Raw genomic sequence first — 24,411 nt, 5'->3', positions numbered from 1 at the left:
CCCAACGCACGTCCCGACGTAGAGCCCAACGCACGTCCCGACGTAGAGCCCAACGCACGTCCCGACGTAGAGCTGAAAGTAAGCTAAATCCCGACGTAGAGCCCAATGCACGTCCCGACATAGAGCCCAACGCACGTCCCGACATAGAGCCCAAAGCACGTCCCGACGTAGAGCTGAAAGTTAGCTAACTACAGACGTAGAGCCCAACGCACGTCCCGACGTAGAGCCCAACGCACGTCCCGACGTAGAGCCCAACGCACGTCCCGACGTAGAGCCCAACGCACGTCCCGACGTAGAGCCCAACGCACGTCCCGACGTAGAGCCCAACGCACGTCCCGACGTAGAGCTGAAAGTAAGCTAAATCCCGACGTAGAGCCCAACACACGTCCCGACGTAGAGCTGAAAGTAAGCTAAATCCTGACGTAGAGGCCAACGCACGTCCCGACGTAGAGGCCAACGCACGTCCCGACGTAGAGCTGAAAGTAAGCTAAATCCCGACGTAGAGGCCAACGCACGTCCCGACGTAGAGGCCAACGCACGTCCCGACGTAGAGCTGAAAGAAAGCTAAATCCCGACGTAGAGCCCAACGCACGTCCCGACGTAGAGCCCAACGCACGTCCCGACGTAGAGCCCAACGCACGTCCCGACGTAGAGCCCAACGCACGTCCCGACGTAGAGCCCAACGCACGTCCCGACGTAGAGCTGAAAGTAAGCTAAATCCCGACGTAGCGCCCAACGCACGTACCGAAGTAGCGCCCAACGCACGTCCCGATGTAGCGCCCAACGCACGTCCCGACGTAGAGCTGAAAGTAAGCTAAATCCCGACGTAGAGGCCAACGCACGTCCCGACGTAGAGGCCAACGCACGTCCCGACGTAGAGGCCAACGCACGTCCCGACTTAGAGGCCAACGCACGTCCCGACGTAGAGGACAACGCACGTCCCGACGTAGCGCCCAACGCACGTCCCGACGTAGAGCTGAAAGTAAGCTAAATCCCGACGTAGAGCCCAACGCACGTCCCGACGTAGAGACCAACGCACATCCCGACGTAGCGCCCAACGCACGTCCCGACGTAGAGCTGAAAGTTAGCTAACTACAGACGTAGAGCCCAACGCACGTCCCGACGTAGAGCTGAAATTAGCTAACTACTATCGTAGAGCCCAACGCACGTCCCGACGTAGAGCTGAAAGTTAGATAACTACAGATGTAGAGCCCAACGCACGTCCCGACGTAGAGCCCAACGCACGTCCCGACGTAGAGCCCAACGCACGTCCCGACGTAGAGCCCAACGCACGTCCCGACGTAGAGCTGAAAGTAAGCTAAAACCCGACGTAGAGGCCAACGCACGTCCCAACATAGAGCTGAAAGTAAGCTAAATCCCGACGTAGAGCCCAACGCACGTCCCGACCTAGAGCCCAACGCACGTCCCGACATAGAGCCCAACGCACGTCCCGACGTAGAGCTGAAAGTAAGCTAAATCCCGACGTAGCGCCCAACGCACGTCCCGAAGTAGCGCCCAACGCACGTCCCGACGTAGCGCCAAGCGCACGTCCCGACTTAGAGCTGAAAGTAAGCTAAATCCCGACGTAGAGCCCAACGCACGTCCCGACGTAGAGGCCAACGCACGTCCCGACGTAGAGGACAACGCACGTCCCGACGTAGAGGCCAACGCACGTCCCGACGTAGAGCTGAAAGTAAGCTAAATCCCGTCGTAGAGCCCAACGCACGTCCCGACGTAGAACCCAACGCACGTCCCGACGTAGCGCCCAACGCACGTCCCGACGTAGAGCTGAAAGTTAGCTAATTACAGACGTAGAGCCCAACGCACGTCCCGACGTAGAGCTGAAATTAGCTAACTACAGACGTAGAGCCCAACGCACGTCCCGACGTAGAGCTGAAAGTAAGCTAAATCCCGACGTAGAGGCCAACGCACGTCCCAACATAGAGCTGAAAGTAAGCTAAATCCCGACGTAGAGCCCAACGCACGTCCCGACGTAGAGCCCAACGCACGTCCCGACGTAGAGCCCAACGCACGTCCCGACGTAGACCTGAAAGTAAGCTAAATCCCGACGTAGCGCCCAACGCACGTCCCGAAGTAGCGCCCAACGCACGTCCCGATGTAGCGCCCAACGCACGTCCCGACGTAGAGCTGAAAGTAAGCTAAATCCCGACGTAGAGGCCAACGCACGTCCCGACGTAGAGGCCAACGCACGTCCCGACTTAGAGGCCAACGCACGTCCCGACGTAGAGGACAACGCACGTCCCGACGTAGCGCCCAACGCACGTCCCGACGTAGAGCTGAAAGTAAGCTAAATCCCGACGTAGAGGCCAACGCACGTCCCGACGTAGAGCCCAACGCATGTCCCGACGTAGAGCCCAACGCACGTCCCGACGTAGAGCTGAAAGTAAGCTAAATCCCGACGTAGAGCCCAACGCACGTCCCGACGTAGAGCCCAACGCACGTCCCGACGTAGAGCCCAACGCACGTCCCGACGTAGCGCCAAACGCACGTCCCGACGTAGAGCTGAAAGTTAGCTAACTACAGACGTAGAGTCCAACGCGCGTCCCGACGTAGAGCTGAAAGGTAGCTAACTACAGATGTAGAGCCCAACGCACGTCCCGACGTAGAGCCCAACGCACGTCCCGACGTAGAGCCCAACGCACGTCCCGACGTAGAGCTGAAAGCTAACTACAGACGTAGAGCCCAACGCACGTCCCGACGTAGAGCCCAAAGCACGTCCCGACGTAGAGCCCAGCGCACGTCCCGACGTATATTCCAAAGCATGTCCCGACGTAGAGCCCAACGCACGTCCCGACGTAGACCTGAAAGTAAGCTAAATCCCGACGTAGAGCCCAACGCACGTCCCGACGTAGAGCCCAACGCACGTCCCGACGTAGAGCTGAAAGCAAGCTAAATCCCGACGTAGAGCCCAACGCACGTCCCGACGTAGAGCCCAACGCACGTCCCGACGTAGAGCCCAACGCACGTCCCGACGTAGAGCCCAACGCACGTCCCGACGTACAGCCCAACGCACGTCCCGACGTAGAGCTGAAATTTAGCTAACTACAGACGTAGAGACCAATGCACGTCCCGACGTAGAGCCCAACGCATGTCCCGACGTAGAGCCCAACGCACGTCCCGACGTAGAGCTGAAAGTAAGCTAAATCCCGACGTAGAGGCCAACGCACGTCCCGACGTAGAGGCCAACGCACGTCCCGACGTAGAGCTGAAAGTAAGCTAAATCCCGAAGTAGAGGCCAACGCACGTCGTGACGTAGAGGCCAACGCACGTCCCGACGTAGAGCTGAAAGTAAGCTAAATATCGACGTAGAGCCCAACGCACGTCCCGACGTAGAGCCCAACGCACGTCCCGACGTAGCGCCCAACGCACGTCCCGACGTAGAGCTGAAAGTTAGCTAACTACAGACGTAGAGCCCAACGCACGTCCCGACGTAGAGCCCAACGCACGTCCCGACGTAGAGCTGAAAGTAAGCTAAATCCCGACGTAGAGCCCAACGCACGTCCCGACGTAGAGCCCAACGCACGTCCCGACGTAGAGCAGAAAGTTAGCTAACTACAGACGTAGAGCCCAACGCACGTCCCGACGTAGAGCCCAACGCACGTCCCGACGTAGTGCCCAACGCACGTACCGACGTAGAGCTGAAAGTAAGCTAAATCCCGACGTAGAGCACAACGCACGTCCCGACGTAGAGCCCAACGCACGTCCCGACGTAGAGCCCAACACACGTCCCGACGTAGAGCTGAAAGTTAGCTAACTACAGACGTAGAGCCCAACGCACGTCCCGACGTAGAGCCCAACGCACGTCCCGACGTAGAGCCCAACGCACGTCCCGACGTAGAGCTGAAAGTAAGCTAAATCCCGACGTAGAGCCCAACGCACGTCCCGACGTAGAGATGAAAGTATGCTAAATCCCGACGTAGAGGCCAACGCACGTCCGGACGTAGAGGCCAACGCACGTCCCGACGTAGAGCTGAAAGTAAGTTAAATCCCGACGTAGAGGCCAACGCACGTCCCGACGTAGAGGACAACGCACGTCCCGACGTAGCGCCCAACGCACGTCCCGACGTAGAGCTGAAAGTAAGCTAAATCCCGACGTAGAGGCCAACGCACGTCCCGACGTAGAGCCCAACGCATGTCCCGACGTAGAGCCCAACGCACGTCCCGACGTAGAGCTGAAAGTAAGCTAAATCCCGACGTAGAGCCCAACGCACGTCCCGACGTAGAGCCCAACGCACGTCCCGACGTAGAGCCCAACGCACGTCCCGACGTAGCGCCAAACGCACGTCCCGACGTAGAGCTGAAAGTTAGCTAACTACAGACGTAGAGTCCAACGCGCGTCCCGACGTAGAGCTGAAAGGTAGCTAACTACAGATGTAGAGCCCAACGCACGTCCCGACGTAGAGCCCAACGCACGTCCCGACGTAGAGCCCAACGCACGTCCCGACGTAGAGCTGAAGGCTAACTACAGACGTAGAGCCCAACGCACGTCCCGACGTAGAGCCCAAAGCACGTCCCGACGTAGAGCCCAGCGCACGTCCCGACGTATATTCCAAAGCATGTCCCGACGTAGAGCCCAACGCACGTCCCGACGTAGACCTGAAAGTAAGCTAAATCCCGACGTAGAGCCCAACGCACGTCCCGACGTAGAGCCCAACGCACGTCCCGACGTAGAGCTGAAAGCAAGCTAAATCCCGACGTAGAGCCCAACGCACGTCCCGACGTAGAGCCCAACGCACGTCCCGACGTAGAGCCCAACGCACGTCCCGACGTACAGCCCAACGCACGTCCCGACGTAGAGCTGAAATTTAGCTAACTACAGACGTAGAGACCAATGCACGTCCCGACGTAGAGCCCAACGCATGTCCCGACGTAGAGCCCAACGCACGTCCCGACGTAGAGCTGAAAGTAAGCTAAATCCCGACGTAGAGGCCAACGGACGTCCCGACGTAGAGCTGAAAGTAAGCTAAATCCCAACGTAGAGGCCAACGCACGTCCCGACGTAGAGGCCAACGCACGTCCCGACGTAGAGCTGAAAGTAAGCTAAATCCCGAAGTAGAGGCCAACGCACGTCGTGACGTAGAGGCCAACGCACGTCCCGACGTAGAGCTGAAAGTAAGCTAAATATCGACGTAGAGCCCAACGCACGTCCCGACGTAGAGCCCAACGCACGTCCCGACGTAGCGCCCAACGCACGTCCCGACGTAGAGCTGAAAGTTAGCTAACTACAGACGTAGAGCCCAACGCACGTCCCGACGTAGAGCCAAACGCACGTCCCGACGTAGAGCCAACGCACGTCCCGACGTAGCGCCCAACGCACGTCCCGACGTATATCCCAAAGCACGTCCTGACGTAGAGCCCAACGCACGTCCCGACGTAGATCTGTAAGTAAGCTAAATCCCGACGTAGAGCCCAAAACACGTCCCGACGTAGAGCCCAACGCACGTCCCGACGTAGAGCAGAAAGTTAGCTAACTACAGACGTAGAGCCCAACGCACGTCCCGACGTAGAGCCCAACGCACGTCCCGACGTAGTGCCCAACGCACGTACCGACGTAGAGCTGAAAGTAAGCTAAATCCCGACGTAGAGCCCAACGCATGTCCCGACGTAGAGCCCAACGCACGTCCCGACGTAGCGCCCAACGCACGTCCCGACGTAGAGCTGAAAGTTAGCTAACTACAGACGTAGAGCCCAACGCACGTCCCGACGTAGAGCCCAACGCACGTCCCGACGTAGAGCTGAAAGTAAGCTAAATCCCGACGTAGAGCCCAACGCACGTCCCGACGTAGAGCCAAACGCACGTCCCGACGTAGAGCCCAACGCACGTCCCGACGTAGCGCCCAACGCACGTCCCGACGTATATCCCAAAGCACGTCCTGACGTAGAGCCCAACGCACGTCCCGACGTAGATCTGTAAGTAAGCTAAATCCCGACGTAGAGCCCAAAACACGTCCCGACGTAGAGCCCAACGCACGTCCCGACGTAGAGCAGAAAGTTAGCTAACTACAGACGTAGAGCCCAACGCACGTCCCGACGTAGAGCCCAACGCACGTCCCGACGTAGTGCCCAACGCACGTACCGACGTAGAGCTGAAAGTAAGCTAAATCCCGACGTAGAGCACAACGCACGTCCCGACGTAGAGCCCAACGCACGTCCCGACGTAGAGCCCAACACACGTCCCGACGTAGAGCTGAAAGTTAGCTAACTACAGACGTAGAGCCCAACGCACGTCCCGACGTAGAGCCCAACGCACGTCCCGACGTAGAGCCCAACGCACGTCCCGACGTAGAGCTGAAAGTAAGCTAAATCCCGACGTAGAGCCCAACGCACGTCCCGACGTAGAGATGAAAGTATGCTAAATCCCGACGTAGAGGCCAACGCACGTCCGGACGTAGAGGCCAACGCACGTCCCGACGTAGAGCTGAAAGTAAGTTAAATCCCGACGTAGAGGCCAACGCACGTCCCGACGTAGAGGACAACGCACGTCCCGACGTAGCGCCCAACGCACGTCCCGACGTAGAGCTGAAAGTAAGCTAAATCCCGACGTAGAGGCCAACGCACGTCCCGACGTAGAGCCCAACGCATGTCCCGACGTAGAGCCCAACGCACGTCCCGACGTAGAGCTGAAAGTAAGCTAAATCCCGACGTAGAGCCCAACGCACGTCCCGACGTAGAGCCCAACGCACGTCCCGACGTAGAGCCCAACGCACGTCCCGACGTAGCGCCAAACGCACGTCCCGACGTAGAGCTGAAAGTTAGCTAACTACAGACGTAGAGTCCAACGCGCGTCCCGACGTAGAGCTGAAAGGTAGCTAACTACAGATGTAGAGCCCAACGCACGTCCCGACGTAGAGCCCAACGCACGTCCCGACGTAGAGCCCAACGCACGTCCCGACGTAGAGCTGAAGGCTAACTACAGACGTAGAGCCCAACGCACGTCCCGACGTAGAGCCCAAAGCACGTCCCGACGTAGAGCCCAGCGCACGTCCCGACGTATATTCCAAAGCATGTCCCGACGTAGAGCCCAACGCACGTCCCGACGTAGACCTGAAAGTAAGCTAAATCCCGACGTAGAGCCCAACGCACGTCCCGACGTAGAGCCCAACGCACGTCCCGACGTAGAGCTGAAAGCAAGCTAAATCCCGACGTAGAGCCCAACGCACGTCCCGACGTAGAGCCCAACGCACGTCCCGACGTAGAGCCCAACGCACGTCCCGACGTACAGCCCAACGCGCGTCCCGACGTAGAGCTGAAATTTAGCTAACTACAGACGTAGAGACCAATGCACGTCCCGACGTAGAGCCCAACGCATGTCCCGACGTAGAGCCCAACGCACGTCCCGACGTAGAGCTGAAAGTAAGCTAAATCCCGACGTAGAGGCCAACGGACGTCCCGACGTAGAGCTGAAAGTAAGCTAAATCCCAACGTAGAGGCCAACGCACGTCCCGACGTAGAGGCCAACGCACGTCCCGACGTAGAGCTGAAAGTAAGCTAAATCCCGAAGTAGAGGCCAACGCACGTCGTGACGTAGAGGCCAACGCACGTCCCGACGTAGAGCTGAAAGTAAGCTAAATATCGACGTAGAGCCCAACGCACGTCCCGACGTAGAGCCCAACGCACGTCCCGACGTAGCGCCCAACGCACGTCCCGACGTAGAGCTGAAAGTTAGCTAACTACAGACGTAGAGCCCAACGCACGTCCCGACGTAGAGCCAACGCACGTCCCGACGTAGCGCCCAACGCACGTCCCGACGTATATCCCAAAGCACGTCCTGACGTAGAGCCCAACGCACGTCCCGACGTAGATCTGTAAGTAAGCTAAATCCCGACGTAGAGCCCAAAACACGTCCCGACGTAGAGCCCAACGCACGTCCCGACGTAGAGCAGAAAGTTAGCTAACTACAGACGTAGAGCCCAACGCACGTCCCGACGTAGAGCCCAACGCACGTCCCGACGTAGTGCCCAACGCACGTACCGACGTAGAGCTGAAAGTAAGCTAAATCCCGACGTAGAGCCCAACGCATGTCCCGACGTAGAGCCCAACGCACGTCCGAAATAGTGCCCAACGCACGTCCCGACGTAGAGCTGAAAGTTAGCTAACTACAGACGTAGAGCCCAACGCACGTCCCGACGTAGAGCCCAACGCACGTCCCGACGTAGAGCCCAACGCACGTCCCGACGTAGAGCCCAACGCACTTCCCGACGTAGAGCCCAACGCACTTCCCGACGTAGAGCTGAAAGTAAGCTAAATCCCGACGTAGAGCACAACGCACGTCCCGACGTAGAGCCCAACGCACGTCCCGACGTAGAGCCCAACACACGTCCCGACGTAGAGCTGAAAGTTAGCTAACTACAGACGTAGAGCCCAACGCACGTCCCGACGTAGAGCCCAACGCACGTCCCGACGTAGAGCCCAACGCACGTCCCGACGTAGAGCTGAAAGTAAGCTAAATCCCGACGTAGAGCCCAACGCACGTCCCGACGTAGAGATGAAAGTATGCTAAATCCCGACGTAGAGGCCAACGCACGTCCGGACGTAGAGGCCAACGCACGTCCCGACGTAGAGCTGAAAGTAAGTTAAATCCCGACGTAGAGGCCAACGCACGTCCCGACGTAGAGGCCAACGCACGTCCCGACGTAGAGCTGAAAGTAAGCTAAATCCCGACGTACAGCCCAACGCACGTCCCAACGTATAGCCCAACGCACGTCCCGACGTAGAGCCAAACGCGCGTTCCGACGTAGAGCCCAACGCACGTCCCGACGTGGAGCTGAAAGTAAGCTAAATCGCGACGTACAGGCCAACGCACGTCCCGACGTAGAGCCCAACGCACGTCCCGACGTAGAGCCCAACGCACGTCCCGACGTAGAGCTGAAAGTAAGCTAAATCCCGACGTAGAGCCCAACGCATGTCCCGACGTAGAGCCCAACGCACGTCCCGACGTAGAGCCCAACGCACGTCCCGACGTAGAGCTGAAAGTTAGCTAAATACAGACGTAGAGCCCAACGCATGTCCCGACGTAGAGCAGAAAGTTAGCTAACTACAGACGTAGAGCCCAACGCACGTCCCGACGTAGAGCCCAACGCACGTCCCGACGTAGTGCCCAACGCACGTCCCGACGTAGAGCTGAAAGTAAGCTAAATCCCGACGTAGAGCCCAACGCATGTCCCGACGTAGAGCCCAACGCACGTCCGAAATAGTGCCCAACGCACGTCCCGACGTAGAGCTGAAAGTTAGCTAACTACAGACGTAGAGCCCAACGCACGTCCCGACGTAGAGGCCAACGCACGTCCCGACGTAGAGCCCAACGCACTTCCCGACGTAGAGCCCAACGCACTTCCCGACGTAGAGCCCAACGCACGTCCCGACGTAGAGCTGAAAGTAAGCTAAATGCCGTCTTAGAGGCCAACGCACGTCCCGACGTAGAGCCCAACGCACGTCCCGACGTAGAGCCCAACGCACGTCCCGACGTAGAGCTGAAAGTATGCTAAATCCCGACGTAGAGCCCAATGCACGTCCCGACGTAGAGCCCAACGCGCATACCGACGTAGAGCCCAACGCGCGTCCCGACGTAGAGCTGAAAGTTAGCTAACTACAGACGTAGAGGCCAACGCACGTCCCGACGTAGAACCCAACGCACGTCCCGACGTAGAGCCCAACGCACGTCCCGACGTAGAGCCCAACGCACGTCCCGACGTAGAGCCCAACGCACTTCCCGACGTAGAGCCCAACGCACGTCCCGACGTAGAGCTGAAAGTAAGCTAAACCCCGACGTAGAGCACAACGCACGTCCCGACGTAGAGCCCAACGCACGTCCCGACGTAGAGCCCAACGCACGTCCCGACGTAGAGCCCAACACACGTCCCGACGTAGAGCTGAAAGTTAGCTAACTACAGACGTAGAGGCCAACGCACGTCCCGACGTAGCGCCCAACGCACGTCCCGACGTAGAGGCCAACGCACGTCCCGACGTAGAGCTGAAAGTAAGCTAAATCCCGACGTAGAGCCCAACGCACGTCCCGACGTAGAGCCCAACGCACGTCCGAAATAGTGCCCAACGCACGTCCCGACGTAGAGGCCAACGCACGTCCCGACGTAGAGCTGAAAGTAAGTTAAATCCCGACGTAGAGGACAACGCACGTCCCGACGTAGAGGCCAACGCACGTCCCGACGTAGAGCTGAAAGTAAGCTAAATCCCGACGTACAGCCCAACGCCCGTCCCGACGTATAGCCCAACGCACGTCCCGACGTAGAGCCAAACGCGCGTTCCGACGTAGAGCCCAACGCACGTCCCGACGTGGAGCTGAAAGTAAGCTAAATCGCGACGTACAGGCCAACGCACGTCCCGACGTAGAGCCCAACGCACGTCCCGACGTAGAGCCCAACGCACGTCCCGACGTAGAGCTGAAAGTAAGCTAAATCCCGACGTAGAGCCCAACACACGTCCCGACGTAGAGCTGAAAGTAAGCTAAATCCCGACGTAGAGGCCAACGCACGTCCCGACGTAGAGGCCAACGCACGTCCCGACGTAGAGCTGAAAGTAAGCTAAATCCCGACGTAGAGGCCAACGCACGTCCCGACGTAGAGGCCAACGCACGTCCCGACGTAGAGCTGAAAGTAAGCTAAATCCCGACGTAGAGGCCAACGCACGTCCCGACGTAGAGGCCAACGCACGTCCCGACGTAGAGCTGAAAGAAAGCTAAATCCCGACGTAGAGCCCAACGCACGTCCCGACGTAGAGCCCAACGCACGTCCCGACGTAGAGCCCAACGCACGTCCCGACGTAGAGGCCAACGCACGTCCCGACGTAGAGCTGAAAGTAAGCTAAATCCCGACGTAGCGCCCAACGCACGTCCCGAAGTAGCGCCCAACGCACGTCCCGATGTAGCGCCCAACGCACGTCCCAACGTAGAGCTGAAAGTAAGCTAAATCCCGACGTAGAGGCCAACGCACGTCCCGACGTAGAGGCCAACGCACGTCCCGACTTAGAGGACAACGCACGTCCCGACGTAGAGGACAACGCACGTCCCGACGTAGCGCCCAACGCACGTCCCGACGTAGAGCTGAAAGTAAGCTAAATCCCGACGTAGAGCCCAACGCACGTCTCGACGTAGAGCTGAAATTAGCTAACTACAGACGTAGAGCCCAACGCACGTCCCGACGTAGAGCTGAAAGTTAGCTAACTACAGATGTAGAGCCCAACGCACGTCCCGACGTAGAGCCCAACGCACGTCCCGACGTAGAGCCCAACGCACGTCCCGACGTAGATCCCAACGCACGTCCCGACGTAGAGCTGAAAGTAAGCTAAATCCCGACGTAGAGGCCAACGCACGTCCCAACATAGAGCTGAAAGTAAGCTAAATCCCGACGTAGAGCCCAACGCACGTCCCGACCTAGAGCCCAACGCACGTCCCGACATAGAGCCCAACGCACGTCCCGAGGTAGAGCTGAAAGTAAGCTAAATCCCGACGTAGCGCCCAACGCACCTCCCGAAGTAGCGCCCAACGCACGTCCCGACGTAGCGCCCAACGCACGTCCCGACTTAGAGCTGAAAGTAAGCTAAATCCCGACGTAGAGGCCAACGCACGTCCCGACGTAGAGCTGAAAGTAAGCTAAATCCCGTCGTAGAGCCCAACGCACGTCCCGACGTAGAACCCAACGCACGTCCCGACGTAGCGCCCAACGCACGTCCCGACGTAGAGCTGAAAGTTAGCTAATTACAGACGTAGAGCCCAACGCACGTCCCGACGTAGAGCTGAAATTAGCTAACTACAGACGTAGAGCCCAACGCACGTCCCGACGTAGAGCTGAAAGTTAGCTAAATCCCGACGTAGAGCCCAACGCACGTCCCGACGTAGAGCCCAACGCACGTCCCGACGTAGAGCCCAACGCACGTCCCGACGTAGAGCTGAAAGTAAGCTAAATCCCGACGTAGAGGCCAACGCACGTCCCGACGTAGAGGTGTAAGTAAGCTAAATCCCGACGTAGAGGCCAACGCACGTCCCGACGTACAGGCCAAGGCACGTCCTGACGTAGAGCTGAAAGTAAGCTAAATCCCGACGTAGAGCCCAACGCACGTCCCGACGTAGAGCCCAACGCACGTCCCGACGTAGAGCTGAAAGTTAGCTAAATCCCGACGTAGAGCCCAACGCACGTCCCGACGTAGAGCCCAACGCACGTCCCGACGTAGAGCCCAACGCACGTCCCGACGTAGAGCTGAAAGTAAGCTAAATCCCGACGTAGAGGCCAACGCACGTCCCGACGTAGAGGTGTAAGTAAGCTAAATCCCGACGTAGAGGCCAACGCACGTCCCGACGTACAGGCCAAGGCACGTCCTGACGTAGAGCTGAAAGTAAGCTAAATCCCGACGTTAAGGCCAACTCACGTCCCGACGTAGAGGCCAGCGCACGTCCCGACGTAGAGGCCAGCGCACGTCCCGACGTAGAGCCCAACGCACGTCCCGACGTAGAGATTAAAGTAAACTAAATCCCGACGTAGAGGCCAACGCACGTCCCGACGTAGAGCTGAAAGTAAGCTAAATCCCGACGTAGAGGCCAACGCACGTCCCGACGTAGAGGCCAACGCACGTCCCGACGTAGAGCTGAAAGTAAGCTAAATCCCGATGTAGAGCCCAACGCACATCCCGACGTAGAGCCCAACGCACGTCCCGACGTAGACCTGAAAGTAAGCTAAATCCCGACGTAGAGCCCAACGCAGGTCCCGACGTAGAGCCCAACGCACGTCCCGACGTAGAGCCCAACGCACGTCCCAACGTAGAGCCCACCGCACGTCCCGACGTAGAGCCCAACGCACGTCCCGACGTAGAGCTGAAAGTAAGCTATATCCTGACGTAGCGCCCAAGGCACGTCCCGAAGTAGCGCCCTACGCACGTCCCGACGTAGCGCCCAACGCACGTCGCGACGTAGAGCTGAAATTAAGCTAAATCCCGACGTAGAGGCCAACGCACGTCCCGACGTAGAGGCCAACGCACGTCCCGACGTAGAGGCCAACGCACGTCCTGACGTAGAGCCCAACGCACGTCCCGACGTAGAGCTGAAAGTAAGCTAATCCCGACGTAGAGCCCAACGCACGTCCCGACGTATAGCCCAACGCACGTCCCGACGTAGAGCCCAACGCACGTCCCGACGTAGAGCCCAACGCACGTCCCGACGTAGCGCCAAACGCACGTCCCGACGTAGAGCTGAAAGTTAGCTAACTACAGACGTAGAGCCCAACGCACGTCCCGACGTAGAGCTGAAAGTTAGCTAACTACAGACGTAGAGCCCAACGCACGTCCCGACGTAGAGCTGAAAGTTAGCTAACTACAGACGTAGAGACCAACGCACGTCCCGACGTAGAGCCCAACGCATGTCCCGACGTAGAGTCCAACGCACGTCCCAACGTAGAGCTGAAAGTAAGCTAAATCCCGACGTAGAGGCCAACGGATGTCCCGACGTAGAGCTGAAAGTAAGCTAAATCCCAACGTAGAGTCCAACGCACGTCCCGACGTAGAGGCCAACGCACGTCCCGACGTAGAGCTGAAAGTAATTAAATCCCGACGTAGAGGCCAACGCACGTCCCGACGTAGAGGCCAACGCACGTCCCGACGTAGAGCTGAAAGTAAACTAAATCCCGACGTAGCGCCCAACGCACGACCCGACGTAGAGCTGAAAGTTAGCTAACTACAAAAGTAGAGCCCAACGCAAGTCCCGACGTAGAGCAGAAAGTTAGCTAACTACATACGTAGAGCCCAACGCACGTCCCGACGTAGAGCTCAACGCACGTCCCGACGTAGAGCCCAACGCACGTCCCGACGTAGAGCCCAACGCACGTCCCGACGTAGAGCTGAAAGTAAGCTAAATCCCGACGTAGAGCCCAATGCACGTCCCGACATAGAGCCCAACGCACGTCCCGACATAGAGCCCAAAGCACGTCCCGACGTAGAGCTGAAAGTTAGCTAACTACAGACGTAGAGCCCAACGCACGTCCCGACGTAGAGCCCAACGCACGTCCCGACGTAGAGCCCAACGCACGTCCCGACGTAGAGCCCAACGCACGTCCCGACGTAGAGCCCAACGCACGTCCCGACGTAGAGCTGAAAGTAAGCTAAATCCCGACGTAGAGCCCAACACACGTCCCGACGTAGAGCTGAAAGTAAGCTAAATCCTGACGTAGAGGCCAACGCACGTCCCGACGTAGAGGCCAACGCACGTCCCGACGTAGAGCTGAAAGTAAGCTAAATCCCGACGTAGAGGCCAACGCACGTCCCGACGTAGAGGCCAACGCACGTCCCGACGTAGAGCTGAAAGAAAGCTAAATCCCGACGTAGAGCCCAACGCACGTCCCGACGTAGAGCCCAACGCACGTCCCGACGTAGAGCCCAACGCACGTCCCGACGTAGAGCTGAAAGTAAGCTAAATCCCGACGTAGCGCCCAACGCACGTACCGAAGTAGCGCCCAACGCACGTCCCGATGTAGCGCCCAACGCACGTCCCGACGTAGAGCTGAAAGTAAGCTAAATCCCGACGTAGAGGCCAACGCACGTCCCGACGTAGAGGCCAACGCACGTCCCGACGTAGAGGCCAACGCACGTCCCGACTTAGAGGCCAACGCACGTCCCGACGTAGAGGACAACGCACGTCCCGACGTAGCGCCCAACGCACGTCCCGACGTAGAGCTGAAAGTAAGCTAAATCCCGACGTAGAGCCCAACGCACGTCCCGACGTAGAGACCAACGCACATCCCGACGTAGCGCCCAACGCACGTCCCGACGTAGAGCTGAAAGTTAGCTAACTACAGACGTAGAGCCCAACGCACGTCCCGACGTAGAGCTGAAATTAGCTAACTACTATCGTAGAGCCCAACGCACGTCCTGACGTAGAGCTGAAAGTTAGATAACTACAGATGTAGAGCCCAACGCACGTCCCGACGTAGAGCCCAACGCACGTCCCGACGTAGAGCCCAACGCACGTCCCGACGTAGAGCCCAACGCACGTCCCGACGTAGAGCTGAAAGTAAGCTAAATCCCGACGTAGAGGCCAACGTACGTCCCAACATAGAGCTGAAAGTAAGCTAAATCCCGACGTAGAGCCCAACGCACGTCCCGACCTAGAGCCCAACGCACGTCCCGACATAGAGCCCAACGCACGTCCCGAGGTAGAGCTGAAAGTAAGCTAAATCCCGACGTAGCGCCCAACGCACGTCCCGAAGTAGCGCCCAACGCACGTCCCGACGTAGCGCCAAACGCACGTCCCGACTTAGAGCTGAAAGTAAGCTAAATCCCGACGTAGAGGCCAACGCACGTCCCGACGTAGAGGCCAACGCACGTCCCGACGTAGAGGACAACGCACGTCCCGACGTAGAGGCCAACGCACGTCCCGACGTAGAGCTGAAAGTAAGCTAAATCCCGTCGTAGAGCCCAACGCACGTCCCGACGTAGAACCCAACGCACGTCCCGACGTAGCGCCCAACGCACGTCCCGACGTAGAGCTGAAAGTTAGCTAATTACAGACGTAGAGCCCAACGCACGTCCCGACGTAGAGCTGAAATTAGCTAACTACAGACGTAGAGCCCAACGCACGTCCCGACGTAGAGCTGAAAGTAAGCTAAATCCCGACGTAGAGGCCAACGCACGTCCCAACATAGAGCTGAAAGTAAGATAAATCCCGACGTAGAGCCCAACGCACGTCCCGACGTAGAGCCCAACGCACGTCCCGACGTAGAGCTGAAAGTTAGCTAAATCCCGACGTAGAGCCCAACGCACGTCCCGACGTAGAGCCCAACGCACGTCCCGACGTAGAGCCCAATGCACGTCCCGACGTAGAGCTGAAAGTAAGCTAAATCCCGACGTAGAGCCCAACGCACGTCCCGACGTAGAGCTGTAAGTAAGCTAAATCCCGACGTAGAGGCCAACGCACGTCCCGACGTACAGGCCAAGGCACGTCCTGACGTAGAGCTGAAAGTAAGCTAAATCCCGACGTTATGGCCAACTCACGACCCGACGTAGAGGCCAGCGCACGTCCCGACGTAGAGCCCAACGCACGTCCCGACCTAGAGCCCAACGCACGTCCCGACGTAGAGATTAAAGTAAACTAAATCCCGACGTAGAGCCCAACGCACGTCCCGACGTAGAGCCCAACGCACGTCCCGACGTATAGCTAAAAGTAAGCTAAATCCCGACGTAGAGCCCAACACACGTCCCGACGTAGAGCTGAAAGTAAGCTAAATCCCGACGTAGAGGCCAACGCACGTCCCGACGTAGAGGCCAACGCACGTCCCGACGTAGAGCTGTAAGTAAGCTAAATCCCGACGTAGAGGCCAACGCACGTCCCGACGTAGAGGCCAACGCACGTCCCGACGTAGAGCTGAAAGTAAGCTAAATCCCGACGTAGAGCCCAACGCACGTCCCGACGTAGAGCCCAACGCACGTCCCGACGTAGAGCCCAACACACGTCCCGACGTAGAGCTGAAAGTTAGCTAACTACAGACGTAGAGGCCAACGCACGTCCCGACGTAGAGCCCAACGCACGTCCCAACGTAGAGCTGAAAGTAAGCTAAATCCCGACGTAGAATCCAACACACGTCCCGACGTAGAGCTGAAAGTAAGCTAAATCCCGACGTAGAGGCCAACGCACGTCCCGACGTAGAGGCCAACGCACGTCCCGACGTAGAGCTGAAAGTAAGCTAAATCCCGACGTAGAGGCCAACGCACGTCCCGACGTAGAGGCCAACGCATGTCCCGACGTAGACCTGAAAGTAAGCTAAATCCCGACGTAGAGCCCAACGCAGGTCCCGACGTAGAGCCCAACGCACGTCCCGACGTAGAGCTGAAGATTAGCTAACTACAGACGTAGAGACCAATGCACGTCCCGACGAAGAGCCCAACGCATGTCCCGACGTAGAGCCCAAAGCACGTCCCGACGTAGAGCTGAAAGTAAGCTAAATCCCGACGTAGAGGCCAACGGACGTCCCGACGTAGAGCTGAAAGTAAGCTAAATCCCAACGTAGAGGCCAACGCACGTCCCGACGTAGAGGCCAACGCACGTCCCGACGTAGAGCTGAAAGTAAGCTAAATCCCGAAGTAGAGGCCAACGCACGTCGCGACGTAGAGGCCAACGCACGTCCCGACGTAGAGCTGAAAGTAAGCTAAATCCCGACGTAGAGCCCAACGCACGTCCCGACGTAGAGCCCAACGCACGTCCCGACGTAGAGCCCAACGCACGTCCCGACATAGAGCCCAACGCACGTCCCGACGTAGAGCTGAAAGTAAGCTAAATCCCGACGTAGCGCCCAACGCACGTCCCGACGTAGCGCCCAACGCACGTCCCGACGTAGCGCCCAACGCACGTCCCGACGTAGCGCCCAACGCACGTCCCGACGTAGAGCTGAAAGTAAGCTAAATCCCGACGTAGAGGCCAACGCACGTCCCGACGTAGAGCCCAACGCACGTCCCGACGTAGAGGCCAACGCACGTCCCGACGTAGAGCTGAAAGTAAGCTAAATCCCGACGTAGAGCCCAACGCACGTCCCGACGTAGAGCCCAACGCACGTCCCGACGTAGAGCCCAACGCACGTCCAGACATAGAGCCCAACGCACGTCCCGACGTAGAGCTGAAAGTAAGCTAAATCCCGACGTAGTGCCCAACGCACGTCCCGAAGTAGCGCCCAACACACGTCCCGACGTAGCGCCCAACGCACGTCCCGACGTAGCGCCCAACGCACGTCCCGACGTAGAGCTGAAAGTAAGCTAAATCCCGACGTAGAGCCCAACACACGTCCCGACGTAGAGCTGAAAGTAAGCTAAATCCCAACGTAGAGGCCAACGCACGTCCCGACGTAGAGGCCAACGCACGTCCCGACGTAGAGCTGAAAGTAAGCTAAATCCCGACGTAGAGGCCAACGCACGTCCCGACGTAGAGGCCAACGCACGTCCCGACGTAGAGCTGAAGATTAGCTAACTACAGACGTAGAGACCAATGCACGTCCCGACGAAGAGCCCAACGCATGTCCCGACGTAGAGCCCAAAGCACGTCCCGACGTAGAGCTGAAAGTAAGCTAAATCCCGACGTAGAGGCCAACGGACGTCCCGACGTAGAGCTGAAAGTAAGCTAAATCCCAACGTAGAGGCCAACGCACGTCCCGACGTAGAGGCCAACGCACGTCCCGACGTAGAGCTGAAAGTAAGCTAAATCCCGAAGTAGAGGCCAACGCACGTCGCGACGTAGAGGCCAACGCACGTCCCGACGTAGAGCTGAAAGTAAGCTAAATCCCGACGTAGAGCCCAACGCACGTCCCGACGTAGAGCCCAACGCACGTCCCGACGTAGAGCCCAACGCACGTCCCGACGTAGAGCCCAACGCACGTCCCGACGTAGAGCTGAAAGTAAGCTAAATCCCGACGTAGCGCCCAACGCACGTCCCGACGTAGCGCCCAACGCACGTCCCGACGTAGCGCCCAACGCACGTCCCGACGTAGCGCCCAACGCACGTCCCGACGTAGAGCTGAAAGTAAGCTAAATCCCGACGTAGAGGCCAACGCACGTCCCGACGTAGAGCCCAACGCACGTCCCGACGTAGAGGCCAACGCACGTCCCGACGTAGAGCTGAAAGTAAGCTAAATCCCGACGTAGAGCCCAACGCACGTCCCGACGTAGAGCCCAACGCACGTCCCGACGTAGAGCCCAACGCACGTCCAGACATAGAGCCCAACGCACGTCCCGACGTAGAGCTGAAAGTAAGCTAAATCCCGACGTAGTGCCCAACGCACGTCCCGAAGTAGCGCCCAACACACGTCCCGACGTAGCGCCCAACGCACGTCCCGACGTAGCGCCCAACGCACGTCCCGACGTAGAGCTGAAAGTAAGCTAAATCCCGACGTAGAGCCCAACACACGTCCCGACGTAGAGCTGAAAGTAAGCTAAATCCCAACGTAGAGGCCAACGCACGTCCCGACGTAGAGGCCAACGCACGTCCCGACGTAGAGCTGAAAGTAAGCTAAATCCCGACGTAGAGGCCAACGCACGTCCCGACGTAGAGGCCAACGCACGTCCCGACGTAGAGCTGAAAGAAAGCTAAATCCCGACGTAGAGCCCAACGCACGTCCCGACGTAGAGCCCAACGCACGTCCCGACGTAGAGCCCAACGCACGTCCCGACGTAGAGCTGAAAGTAAGCTAAATCCCGACGTAGCGCCCAACGCACGTCCCGAAGTAGCGCCCAACGCACGTCCCGATGTAGCGCCCAACGCACGTCCCGACGTAGAGCTGAAAGTAAGCTAAATCCCGACGTAGAGGCCAACGCACGTCCCGACGTAGAGGCCAACGCACGTCCCGACTTAGAGGCCAACGCACGTCCCGACGTAGAGGACAACGCACGTCCCGACGTAGCGCCCAACGCACGTCCCGACGTAGAGCTGAAAGTAAGCTAAATCCCGACGTAGAGCCCAACGCACGTCCCGACGTAGAGCCCAACGCACGTCCCGACGTAGCGCCCAACGCACGTCCCGACGTAGAGCTGAAAGTTAGCTAACTACAGACGTAGAGCCCAACGCACGTCCCGACGTAGAGCTGAAATTAGCTAACTACAGACGTAGAGCCCAACGCACGTCCCGACGTAGAGCTGAAAGTTAACTAACTACAGATGTAGAGCCCAACGCACGTCCCGACGTAGAGCCCAACGCACGTCCCGACGTAGAGCCCAACGCACGTCCCGACGTAGAGCCCAACGCACGTCCCGACGTAGAGCTGAAAGTAAGCTAAATCCCGACGTAGAGGCCAACGCACGTCCCAACATAGAGCTGAAAGTAAGCTAAATCCCGACGTAGAGCCCAACGCACGTCCCGACCTAGAGCCCAACGCACGTCCCGACCTAGAGCCCAACGCACGTCCCGAGGTAGAGCTTAAAGTAAGCTAAATCCCGACGTAGAGGCCAACGCACGTCCCGACGTAGAGGCCAACGCACGTCCCGACGTAGAGCTGAAAGAAAGCTAAATCCCGACGTAGAGCCCAACGCACGTCCCGACGTAGAGCCCAACGCACGTCCCGACGTAGAGCCCAACGCACGTCCCGACGTAGAGCCCAACGCACGTCCCGACGTAGAGCTGAAAGTAAGCTAAATCCCGACGTAGCGCCCAACGCACGTCCCGAAGTAGCGCCCAACGCACGTCCCGAAGTAGCGCCCAACGCACGTCCCGACGTAGAGCTGAAAGTAAGCTAAATCCCGACGTAGAGGCCAACGCACGTCCCGACGTAGAGGCCAACGCACGTCCCGACTTAGAGGCCAACGCACGTCCCGACGTAGAGGACAACGCACGTCCCGACGTAGCGCCCAACGCACGTCCCGACGTAGAGCTGAAAGTAAGCTAAATCCCGACGTAGAGCCCAACGCACGTCCCGACGTAGATCCCAACGCACGTCCCGACGTAGAGCTGAAAGTAAGCTAAATCCCGACGTAGAGGCCAACGCACGTCCCAACATAGAGCTGAAAGTAAGCTAAATCCCGACGTAGAGCCCAACGCACGTCCCGACCTAGAGCCCAACGCACGTCCCGACATAGAGCCCAACGCACGTCCCGAGGTAGAGCTGAAAGTAAGCTAAATCCCGACGTAGCGCCCAACGCACGTCCCGAAGTAGCGCCCAACGCACGTCCCGACATAGCGCCCAACGCACGTCCCGACTTAGAGCTGAAAGTAAGCTAAATCCCGACGTAGAGGCCAACGCACGTCCCGACGTAGAGGCCAACGCACGTCCCGACGTAGAGGACAACGCACGTCCCGACGTAGAGGCCAACGCACGTCCCGACGTAGAGGCCAACGCACGTCCCGACGTAGAGCTGAAAGTTAGCTAATTACAGACGTAGAGCCCAACGCACGTCCCGACGTAGAGCTACAATTAGCTAACTACAGACGTAGAGCCCAACGCACGTCCCGACGTAGAGCTGAAAGTAAGCTAAATCCCGACGTAGAGGCCAACGCACGTCCCAACATAGAGCTGAAAGTAAGCTAAATCCCGACGTAGAGCCCAACGCACGTCCCGACGTAGAGCCCAACGCACGTCCCGACGTAGAGCTGAAAGTTAGCTAAATCCCGACGTAGAGGCCAACGCACGTCCCGACGTAGAGCCCAACGCACGTCCCGACGTAGAGCCCAACGCACGTCCCGACGTAGAGCTGAAAGTAAGCTAAATCCCGACGTAGAGCCCAACGCACGTCCCGACGTAGAGCTGTAAGTAAGCTAAATCCCGACGTAGAGGCCAACGCACGTCCCGACGTACAGGCCAAGGCACGTCCTGACGTAGAGCTGAAAGTAAGATAAATCCCGACGTTAAGGCCAACTCACGTCCCGACGTAGAGTCCAGCGCACGTCCCGACGTAGATGCCAGCGCACGTCCCGACGTAGAGCCCAACGCACGTCCCGACGTAGAGATTAAAGTAAACTAAATCCCGACGTAGAGCCCAACGCACGTCCCGACGTAGAGCCCAACGCACGTCCCGACGTATAGCTAAAAGTAAGCTAAATCCCGACGTAGAGCCCAACACACGTCCCGACGTAGAGCTGAAAGTAAGCTAAATCCCGACGTAGAGGCCAACGCGCGTCCCGACGTAGAGGCCAACGCACGTCCCGACGTAGAGCTGTAAGTAAGCTAAATCCCGACGTAGAGGCCAACGCACGTCCCGACGTAGAGGCCAACGCACGTCCCGACGTAGAGCTGAAAGTAAGCTAAATCCCGACGTAGAGCCCAACGCACGTCCCGACGTAGAGCCCAACGCACGTCCCGACGTAGAGCCCAACACACGTCCCGACGTAGAGCTGAAAGTTAGCTAACTACAGACGTAGAGGCCAACGCACGTCCCGACGTAGAGCCCAACGCACGTCCCGACGTAGAGCTGAAAGTAAGCTAAGTCCCGACGTAGAATCCAACACACGTCCCGACGTAGAGCTGAAAGTAAGCTAAATCCCGACGTAGAGGCCAACGCACGTCCCGACGTAGAGGCCAACGCACGTCCCGACGTAGAGCTCAAAGTAAGCTAAATCCCGACGTAGAGGCCAACGCACGTCCCGACGTAGAGGCCAACGCATGTCCCGACGTAGACCTGAAAGTAAGCTAAATCCCGACGTAGAGCCCAACGCAGGTCCCGAAGTAGAGCCCAACGCACGTCCCGACGTAGAGCTGAAAGTTAGCTAACTACAGACGTAGAGACCAATGCACGTCCCGACGAAGAGCCCAACGCATGTCCCGACGTAGAGCTGAAAGTAAGCTAAATCCCGACGTAGAGGCCAACGGACGTCCCGACGTAGAGCTGAAAGTAAGCTAAATCCCGAAGTAGAGGCCAACGCACGTCGCGACGTAGAGCCCAACGCACGTCCCGACGTAGAGCCCAACGCACGTCCCGACATAGAGCCCAACGCACGTCCCGACGTAGAGCTGAAAGTAAGCTAAATCCCGACGTAGCGCCCAACGCACGTCCCGAAGTAGCGCCCAACACACGTCCCGACGTAGCGCCCAACGCACGTCCCGACGTAGCGCCCAACGCACGTCCCGACGTAGAGCTGAAAGTAAGCTAAATCCCGACGTAGAGGCCAACGCACGTCCCGACGTAGAGCCCAACGCACGTCCCGACGTAGAGGCCAACGCACGTCCCGACGTAGAGCTGAAAGTAACCTAAATCCCGACGTAGAGCCCAACGCACGTCCCGACGTAGAGCCCAACGCACGTCCAGACATAGAGCCCAACGCACGTCCCGACGTAGAGCTGAAAGTAACCTAAATCCCGACGTAGTGCCCAACGCACGTCCCGAAGTAGCGCCCAACACACGTCCCGACGTAGCGCCCAACGCACGTCCCGACGTAGCGCCCAACGCACGTCCCGACGTAGAGCTGAAAGTAAGCTAAATCCCGACGTAGAGCCCAACGCACGTCCCGACGTAGAGCCCAACGCACGTCTCGACGTAGAGCCCAACGCACGTCCCGACGTAGAGCTGAAAGTAAGCTAAATCCCGCCGTAGAGCCCAACGCACGTCCCGACGTAGAGCCCAACGCACGTCGTGACGTAGAGCCCAGCGCACGTCCCGACGTATATCCCAAAGCATGTCCCGACGTTAAGGCCAACGCACGTCCCGACGTAGAGGCCAGCGCACGTCCCGACGTAGAGGCCAGCGCACGTCCCGACGTAGAGCCCAACGCACGTCCCGATGTAGAGCTTGAAGTAAGCTAAATCCCGACGTAGAGCCCAACGCACATCCCGACGTAGAGCCCAACGCACGTCCCGACGTAGAGCCCAACGCACGTCCCGACGTAGAGCCCAACGCACGTCCCGACGAAGAGCTGAAAGTAAGCTAAATCCCGACGTAGCGCCCAACGCACGTCCCGAAGCAGCGCCCAACGCACGTCCCGATGTAGCGCCCAACGCACGTCCCGACGTAGAGCTGAAAGTAAGCTAAATCCCGACGTAGAGGCCAACGCACGTCCCGACGTAGAGGCCAACGCACGTCCCGACTTAGAGGCCAACGCACGTCCCGACTTAGAGGACAACGCACGTCCCGACGTAGCGCCCAACGCACGTCCCGACGTAGAGCTGAAAGTAAGCTAAACCCCGACGTAGAGGCCAACGCACGTCCCGAAGAAGCGCCCAACGCACGTCACGACGTAGACCTGAAAGTAAGCTAAATCCCGACGTAGAGCCCAACACACGTCCCGACGTAGAGCTGAAAGTAAGCTAAATCCCGACGTAGAGGCCAACGCACGTCCCGACGTAGAGGCCAACGCACGTCCCGACGTAGAGCTGAAAGTAAGCTAAATCCCGACGTAGAGGCCAACGCACGTCCCGACGTAGAGGCCAACGCATGTCCCGACGTAGACCTGAAAGTAAGCTAAATCCCGACGTAGAGCCCAACGCAGGTCCCGACGTAGAGCCCAACGCACATCCCGACGTAGAGCCCAACGCACATCCCGACGTAGAGCCCAACGCACGTCCCAAAGTAGAGCCCACCGCACGTCCCGACATAGAGAGCCCAACGCACGTCCCGACGAAAAGCTAAAAGTAAGCTAAATCCCGACGTAGCGCCCAAGGCACGTCCCGAAGTAGCGCCCAACGCACGTCCCGACGTAGCGCCCAACGCACGTCCCGACGTAGAGCTAAAAGTAAGCTAAATCCCGACGTAGAGGCCAACGCACGTCCCGACGTAGAGCCCAACGCACGTCCCGACGTAGAGGCCAACGCACGTCCCGACGTAGAGCTGAAAGTAAGCTAAATCCCGACGTAGAGCCCAACGCACGTCCCGACGTAGAGCCCAACGCACGTCCCGACGTAGAGCCCAACGCACGTCCCGACGTAGCGCCAAACGCACGTCCCGACGTAGAGCTGAAAGTTAGCTAACTACAGACGTAGAGCCCAACGCGCGTCC

The sequence above is a fragment of the Leptosomus discolor genome, chromosome 18 (assembly GCF_034619465.1).
Source record: "Leptosomus discolor isolate bLepDis1 chromosome 18, bLepDis1.hap2, whole genome shotgun sequence".
Lineage (NCBI taxonomy): Eukaryota > Metazoa > Chordata > Aves > Leptosomiformes > Leptosomidae > Leptosomus > Leptosomus discolor.
Note: the sequence above shows the minus strand (reverse complement) of the source record.